Consider the following 9,811-nt stretch of genomic DNA (forward strand, 5'->3'; position numbering starts at 1 on the left):
GATGACGGCACCTCCATGTGGGCACATGATGATGACGCAGAAGGGCACTTCAAGAAACAGTTGTTTGGTCCCCTACACCCTTCAAAGTTCTCACTCCAGAGGGTAAACCCTTGGAAGGGCATAGGGATGAGCCCTTCCGAGTGGAACGCAAGTAAAAGTAAAATAATCTGCTTCTTAATCTACTGCTTCCTGTTTTAAACAGAAAAAAGTGAGGCTACTTGAGTCACCTAGAGGTCTGGATGAACATGACACCCAAAATAAACCTTGTAACAAGAGGTAACTGTTAAATATCATCCCCCTTAATTGGAAAGTTTCAACAGTGCCATCAAAAGGCTTTACATTTTGGACATGAAAAGAAATTACATGATCAAGGTAATCAACAAAAGATACAGAGTAATTTACTGGACCAAGCATTTGATCACTTTGGCAGGACCTTTTCATTTTGCAACAAGTTTGGCCATAAACATTTTGGTAGCCCATGATAGAGGTTGTGTATGAACCCAAACCAAATCTCCAACCTGGAAGAGAGCTTGTTGTCTTCTTAAGTTGTACTCTTGGTCTGGACAACTCTTTGTACCTCTCCAGAACTGGGGTGTGCTGGGTTGTCTGGTTCATGTGTTTTTGTAATCGCTTTCTCTAAAGGACCTTTCAGCTTTCACCCGAGCATTACTTCGACTGGAGTGAATTCTGTATTCTCCTGGAGGCTGAGTTAATAGTAAAAATGGAACTCTGCCAAACATCTATCCCAATTGTGGAGATGTTTTTGTACATATGAGGTTATCATGGTTTTGAGAGTACGGTTGACATATTCTATTAGGTTTGTTTGACGGTGTGCAGTTGTGGCTAGTTTTTGAATGACATTCCATTGTTTGCAGACCAGGCAGAGAAGTTGTGAAGTAAACTGGATCCTGGATCCTCTGTCAGATACTATGGGGTACCCCAAGATAGTACCCCACATACAGGTGCTGGTCATATAATTACAATATCATCAAAAAGTTGATTTCACAAATTCTAATCAGGAAGTGAAACTTGTATATTATATTACTTCATTACACACAGACTGATATATTTCAAATGTTTATTTATTTTAATTTTGATGTTTATAATTGACAATTAAGGAAAATCCCAAATCCAGTGTCTCAGAAAATTAGAATATTGTGAATAGGTTCAATATTGAAGAAACCTGGTGCCACACTCTAATCAGCTTATTAACTCAAAACACCTGCAAAGCCTTTAAATGGTCTTTCAGTCTAGTTCTGCCGGCTACACAATCATGGTGTACATTGCTGACTTGTCAGTTGTCCAAAAGACGACCATTGACACCTTGCACAAGGAGGGCACGACACAAAAGGTCATTGCAAAAGAGGCTGGCTGTTCACAGAGCTCTGTGTCCAAACAGATTAATACAGATGCGAAGGGAAGGAAAAGATGTGGTAGAAAAAAAGTGTACAAGCAATAGGGATGACCGCACCCTGGAGAGGATTGTGAAACAAAACCCTTTAAAAAATGTGGGGGACATTCACAAAGAGTGGACTGTAGCTAGAGTTAGTGCTTCAAGAACCACTATGCCCAGATGTATGCAAGACATGGGTTTCAGCTGTCGCATTCTTTGTGTCAAGCCACTCTTGAACAACAGACCGCGTCAGAAGCGTCTCGATTCAAAAAGGACTGGACTGCTGCTGAGTGGTCCATGGTTATGTTCTCTGATGAAAGTAAATTTTTAATTTCCTTTGGATATCAGGGTCCCAGAGTCTGGAGGAAGAGAGGAGAGGCACACAATCCACGTTGCTTGAGGTCCAGTGTAAAGTTTCCACAGTCAGTGATGGTTTGCAGTGCCATCTCATCTGCTGGTGTTGGTACACTGTGTTTTCTGAGGTCCAAGGTCAACGCAGCCGTATACAAGGAAGTTTTAGAGCACTTCATGCTTCCTGCTGCTGACTAACTTTATGGAGATGCAGATTTCATTTTCCAACAGGACCTGGCCCCTGTACACAGTGCCAAACCTTCCAGTACCTGGTTTAAGGACCATGGTATCCTTGTTCTTAATTGGCCAGCAAACTCGCCTGACCTTAACCCCATAGAAAATCTATGGGGTATTGGGAAGAGGAAGATGTGATATGCCAGACCCAAAAATGCAGAAGAGTTAAAGGCCACTATCAGAGCAACCTGGGCTCTCATAACATCTGAGCAGTGCCACAGACTGATCGTTTCCATGCCACGCCGCATCGCTGCAGTAATTCACGCAAAAGGAGCCCCAACTAAGTATTGAATGCTGTACATGTTCATACTTTTCATTTTTATACTTTTTAGAATGACTAATTGAAGTTTGGGCCCATTCGGTCCTTGCAGCAAGCTAAAGAACAGAAGTCAATTGTCTGGGTGTCTTGGGTGTCTGGCACAAATTTTGCACTGGCCCTTATGATACTTGACGTTGAAATCAAACTCCTGCATGTGAATGGACCATCAGATCAGACGTGAAAATGGTTTTGGATGGTTAAATTCCCAGGTTAGAGCTCAGTTATCAGTGATCACCTCAAACGGTTGTCCTTCCTATCTTGGGCCAAGATAGCTACCAAACCAATATCACTAGCATTAGTTTGGACTCATGCTTGATCAATCCAAAAGAACTCTGACAATCCTTAGTCCAAGTTCAGGTAGCTGTTTTTCTTTTCAAGGCATGTCATGGGGCAGTTGCACTACCTTCAGAGACTTGGAGACAGGAAAGTTAGCAACAGCTTAAATTTTAGCAGGGTCAGTCTTGATTCCTTCTGCTGACATTAAATTTCCTAAAAACTTCAGTGATTTCTGCATCAAGTTACACTTCTGGAGGTTCAGGGTGAAATCCGCTCAGCTTAGACACTGGAAGACTGCGCTTAGGTGGACTAAATGTTCTTCCTCAGACACGGAGTAAACTACCACATCTTCAGTGTATAAAAAAAAACAACTCTTACCACTTACATCTTTCAGCACCAACTCCCATCAATCACTGGAATGTGGCTGCAGAGTTTTATAAGGCGGAAGGGGAGACGGAGAAATTCATAAAGCCCCAATGATGTGGTGAAAGCAGTTTTGTGAATACTCTCTGACACCATTTCAACTTGCCAATACCCACTTTTGACGTTGAGGGTACCGAAAATAGCAGCTTTGTTCAGAGACTCAGGATCTCATGTATTTAAGGGATGAAGTAACCCTCCAAGTACATCTTTGAGTTTAAACTTCTTATATCAATACAGAATCACTGACCACCTCCCTTCTTCGGTACCAGGACCATGGAAAAAGTGGGGTCTGATGATCTTTTTGTCCAGCCTTACCTTGATTTCTTGTTTGATAAACAAGTTTCATTTCAACTGATACTTGGTACTGTTTCTAATGGGTACTTCACTGGTTGTAATGATGTGGCGTTTGACTACATAAGTGTGTCCTATTTAATTGGTGCAAACAATGGGGCTTCTCCAAAAATTTGCATATTGTGATAAAGTTCATTATTTTTCAATAATGTAATGATAAAAATTAAACTTTCATATATTTTAGATTCATTGCACACCAACTGAAATATTTCAGGTCTTTTATTGTTTTAATACTGATGATTTTGTTATACAGCTCATGAAAACCCAAAATTCCTATCTCAAAAAATTAGCATATTACATCCGACCAATAAAAGAAAAGTATTTTTTATAAAAAAAAAGTCAACCTTCAAATAATTATGTTCAGTTATGCACTCAATACTTGGTCAGGAATCCTTTTGCAGAAATGACTGCTTCAATGCGGCGTGGCATGGAGGCAATCAGCCTGTGGCACTGCTGAGGTGTAATGGAGGCCCAGGATGCTTCGATAGCGGCCTTATGCTCATCCAGAGTGCTGGGTCTTGCGTCTCTCAACTTTCTCTTCACAATATCCCACAGATTCTCTATGGGGTTCAGGTCAGAAGAGTTGGCAGGCCAATTGAGCACAGTAATGCTATGGTCAGTAAACCATTTACCAGTGGTTTTGGCACTGTGAGCAGGTGCCAGGTCGTGCTTAAAAACGAAAACTTCATCTCCATAAAGCTTTTCAGCAGATGGAATCATGAAGTGCTCCAAAATCTCCTGATAGCTAGCTGCATTGACCCTGCCCTTGATAAAATGCAGTGGACTAACACCAGCAGCTGGCATGGCACCCCAGACCATCACTGACTGTGGGTACTTGACACTGGACTTCAGGCATTTTGGCATTTCCTTCTCCCCAGTCTTCCTCCAGACTCTGGCACCATAATTTCCGAATGACATGCGAAATTTGCTTTCATCCGAAAAAAGTACTTTGGACCACTGAGCAACAGTCCAGTTCTGCTTCTCTGTAGCCCAGGTCAGGTGCTTCTGCCGCTGTTTCTGGTTCAAAAGTGGCTTGACCTGGGGAATGCGGCACTTGTAGCCCATTTCCTGCACACGCCTGTGCACTGTGGCTCTGGATGTGTCTACTCCAGACTCAGTCCACAATCTTCCTCAGGGTCCGGTCACCTCTTTTCGTTGTGCAGCGTTTTTTGCCACACTTTTTCCTTCCCACAGACTTCCCACTGAGGTGCCTTGATACAGCACTCTGGGAACAGCCTATTCATTCAGAAATTTCTTTCTGTGTCTTACCCTCTCGCTTGAGGGTGTCAATGATGGCCTTCTGGACAGCAGTCAGGTCGGCAGTCTTACCCATGATTGCGGTTTTGAGTAATGAACCAGGCTGGGAGTTTTTAAAAGCCTCAGGAATCTTTTGCAGGTGTTTAGAGTTAATTAGTTGATTCAGAAGATTAGGTTAATGGCTTGTTTAGAGAACCTTTTCATGATATGCTAATTTTTTGAGATAGGAATTTTGGGTTTTCATGAGCTGTATGCCAAAATCATCAGTATTAAAACATTAAAAGACCTCAAATATTTCAGTTGGTGTGCAATGATTCTAAAATATATGAGAGTTTAATTTTTATCATTACATTATGGAAAATAATGAACTTTATCACAATATGCAAATTTTTTGAGAAGGACCTGTAAATTCAATGCACACAGACTGAAGTAGTTTAAGTCTTTGGTTCTTTTAACCTGTTAACCCGCACCTGGACACCAACGCACTTTGTTTGCATACTTCTGTGTTAACCGAATAGATTAAAGGAAACGGGACAAAATTCATCAATACAAACTATTTATCATTATGAAGGTCTAAGCCTCAAGCATCTACAACAGTTACTGTTTTTCAATGGAAAGATTTTAAGGAATGGACATCAAAACATGCAAAATAAAAACTGCATCACAAGTAGTAAAAAACTGCATGCTGTGTAGCATACAGTGTCACTTTTAGGATGAGACCTTCCAGTAAAAAAAAAGTCAAAGATAAGCAAAATATATTTTATTTGAATTCTGGCGCTCTCTTGTGACGCATGTGATGCGCACTGTGATGCAACTTTCATCTGACGGGGGCATAACTTACCGATAATTTTTTTGCACAAATAATACAATTATTTCTTTTTTTCACATTTTTAATGTTTGTGTGTGTGTTTTAAGGGGGGAATGTGCCTGTATCTGCATGATTTCCATCTCTACGTGTGCACACCATAGTGTGATTACTGTGTATGACAGTTATCAGTGTGAATGTAGTCTATATGAATAGAGTGTGATTGTTGACTATATGGTGCGTTTGTATGCTTGCCATCCCTATAACTGGCCATCAGCATTATTATGGACTGTTTGAGCACCTATCAGTGTGAATGTTGTATTTCTAGCAATCTCAGGATGTACTGTAATTGGCTTACATGGTTAATTCTTTCTTTTTTCTTATTTATTTTTATCAAATTATTCTTATTGTATTTTTCTTGTGCTCATATAAATCACTCATATGATGTTGAAGATTATTTCTATTATTTCATCATTGAAAAATAGTGGTCGAAATTCTGATTCTTTCTAGAGATTCGTTCATTTTCAGTTCGTTCACCAAAATGATTCTTTCAGAATCGTTCAATGTTTCGTTCAGTTATCATTTCTTCGTATTAGACAAAATATGCCAGCAGGTGGCAAAAAAAGAGTGTATTATGTGTTATATCTTTAGTCAACGAACGTATTCACTTGTTACAAAAACTGATCTGGCTTTATTAAAATGTGTGTATAATCGCATTCAATATATAAAGTCTAATTAAGTTGTTTAGATGAACAAAGCACAAGGTTTTCTTGCCTAATTAGCATTTTAATTGTTTGGTCAGACAGTTTGTATATTATATATTCACATTCATAAATCAGGGATTAAACGTGGCGTTGCCAAATATCAAAACAAGCGTATGTGCACAGTACTGTACCTTTGCATTTTCAGAGATTGACATGCTAAATGGCAGACTAACCCGGTTTACTCTCATTCATTACGTTCACGAACGAGATAAGCTATGTAACAGTTAATTTCATTCACAAACGACATGTATCCGTTCATTCTGCTCGTTCACGAATGACATGTGTTTCAGTTCAGTCATTTAATTCACAAACGAGATGTGCTAAATCATTCAATTCGTGCAAGAGCGACATGGGTATCGGTTCACGAACGATAAGAAGATCTCTAGATCTAGTTCAGACTCATATGAAACTCGTTCATTGAAGGGCGTATTCGTTCACTACATTGAACAAATCACATACTCTGTCACATCTCATACTCGAAGGCTATTGGCTCAAGGTTGAGTAATTCTTTGACAAGATGAAATGGTTCAGTTACCCGGTTCACCGAGCTGCGCATGCGCTACTAATAGCGCTACTCTGCTGTGGAGGGAGGAACTTCACTGAACGAGAAATATGAGTCAGTGGATTACGTGAACGAGAACGATTCGTTCACCTAAAAGATTAGTTAAAAAAAAAACGATTCGTTCACAAACGACAAATCACTATTGAAAAATCATGAAGTGTTGTGTTTAACATACTTGGATAAAGCACTCTGTGGACATCCAGCTTCTTTGGCAATGAATGTTTGTGGCTTACCCTCCTTGTGAAGGGTGTCAATGATGTGTCAAGTTTAATGAATGTCACGACAGACAAACATGGCACGAGATTTTATGTCACTGTGACTATGACGATGTTCTTAAGTTGGAGGGTGTTGTTGAAGGTATGCAGAGAAGGGGTAAAACAGGCAGACCCGAACAAGAGTGTGAGGTGGGTATTCAGGGAAAGTTTGAATTAGGGACCCTGATAGCAGAGCAAAGGCTCCCCCACAGATGGTACACACAGATCTTGCAAGTCCAGTAGCCACAGAATCCATAGACGGTTATAAATATGTGCAGTCATTCACTGACGATTACTCAAACGCAGTGTTCGTATATTTCCTAAAGAGAAAAAGTGACATCGTACAGGCTACTGAAAAGTTCCTAGCAGATGTATCTCCTTAAGGGAAAGTGAGATGCATCAGATCCGACAACAGAACAGAGTTTAAGTGCAGTGATTTTCAAACACTTTTGAGGAAAAACAAAATTAGACATGAAACATCAGCTCCGTATTCCCCACACCAGAACGGAACTGCAGAAAGGGGTTGGCGTACTCTTTTTGAGAAGGGCAGGTGCATGATAGTTGAAAGTGCATTACCAAAGCAACTATGGCACTACGCAGTACAAACAGCAGCAATGGTAAGCAACAGGTGTTTTAACAGGCGTACAGGGCAGACTGACAGACAAGAAGCCAAATGTGTCAAAAATGCAAAAGTTTGGATCTGTGTGCTACACCTACAAACAAGACAAGGGAAAATTTGATTCCAGGTGTGACCAGGGTTGTTTTGTAGGTTATGACAAGAAGAGCCCGGTGTATTTGGTTTATCATCCAGATGCAAACAAAGTACAAAAATACAGGCTAGTGAAGTTTGTGAGCAAGTCAGTTGTGGAAAAACGGACACAGACTGGTGAACCAGATCCAAGCACTGGTTATGGCAGTGTGAAACTCAAGACTGGTGAGACCACACAGAGTAGGAGTACAGAAAATGCTCCACAGCCAAGTATACAGAATAGAAGTACACATAGTGATATTCTAGGTGAAGTAGCTCTCTAGTCTCTTGGAAGACTAGAAAGCAGCCAACTGTGGCGCTATCCACATGCAAAGCGGAATATATGGCACTGGCTTCAACCATACAAGAGTGTTTATACCTAGAACAGTTACTGGGAGGAATAGATAACTACAAGTACACACAAACTGTAGTACATGAAGACAATCAGGGAACAATTGCTCTCGCCAAAAACCCTATAAACAGACGGAGATGCAAACACATAGACATAAGGAATCACTTTATCAGGTCTATTGTGGGTGAGGTAAGAGTAACCTTGATGTATTGTTCTACTGATAACATGATTGCTGATGTAATGACCAAACCTGTAAATAAGTTGAAACTGGATAGGTTTGCAGGTGCTCTTTTTGGGGATTGATATGTATATGACAAGGGTCCACATTCATTCTACGTTCCATTTTGTTTGTATAGCAACCTGAGTACAAGTGGGGGTGTTAAAATATGTTCATTACGTCCTCAGTTGTGTAATACTGTACTGGTTTCTGTGTTATGCATATGTGTGTGCCACAAGGGGGCACTAAAGTGTAAGCTACAGAAGACACTTTTGCTTTATTATGTTTGTCCCATTTGATTTACGGTTCTCTCTTACTGATGGCTGTCTGACCGTGAGACTGATGTGTCGGCAGCTAGAAAAATAAATATGACAAGAACGGCTAAAGATGATCCATCCATATCCCCCTTCCTCAAATCTTACCCTGGAGATCCAATGCGCTGCAGAGTTTAGCTTCACCCCTGATCAAAGACACCTGCTTGTGATTTTCTTATGATCCCAAAGACACTGATTGGCATTGATTAGCATGCTCAGTTGTGTTTAATTAGGGTTAGAGCTAAACTCTGCAGGAAAGTGGATCTCGAGGTCCAGATTTGAGGTTCGCTGATCTATATCATCCACTTTTTCCTCCGAATGCTACGCTAACTGAAACTATGAGTGTAGCACAACTTAACAGTGTAGCCTAGTTAACCAAACTGAGAGACAATTTTGAAGGCTCAGGAAACCTTTGCAGGTGTTTTGAGTTGATTAGCTGATTGGCATGTCACCATATTCTAATTTGTTTAAATTGGTGGGTGTTTGTTAAATGTAAGCCAAAATCATCACAATTAAAAGAACCAAATACTTAAAATACATCAGTCTTTGTGCATTTAATTTGTTTAATACAAACCCAATTTCAAAAAAAGTTGGGACACTACAAATTGAGTAAAAAGGGAATGGAATAATTTACAAATCTCATAAACTTATATTTTATTCACAGTAGAAACTGAGACATTTTGAAATGTTATGCCAAATATTGGCTCATTTTGGATTCATGAGAGCTACACATTCAATAAAAGTTGGGACAGGTAGCAATAAGAGGCCGGGAAAGTTAAATGTACATATAAGGAACAGCTGGAGGAACAATTTGCAACTTATTAAGTCAATTGGCAACATGATTGGGTACAAAAAGAGTGGCAGTGTCTCTCAGAAGTCAAGATGGGCAGAGGATCACCAATTCCCCCAATGCTGCAGTGTAAATGAACATTTTATAGGTCTTCTATGTTGTATTCTGAATAAATATTGAAATTTGAAACTTCCACATCATTGCATTCAGTTTTTATTCACAATTTGTACAGTGTTCTTTTTTTTGGAATCTGGTTAGTACATGAGTTCCACAATTTGAGTTGAATTACTGAAATAAAATTTTTTTTCCATGACATTCCAATTTATTGAGATGCACCTCTAATTCCGTTAGACATCTGAAAATCCCTACCAAGGATGACGGGCACAATAAGATCTTCATCC

The sequence above is a fragment of the Carassius gibelio genome, chromosome B4, assembly GCF_023724105.1.
Source record: "Carassius gibelio isolate Cgi1373 ecotype wild population from Czech Republic chromosome B4, carGib1.2-hapl.c, whole genome shotgun sequence".
Lineage (NCBI taxonomy): Eukaryota > Metazoa > Chordata > Actinopteri > Cypriniformes > Cyprinidae > Carassius > Carassius gibelio.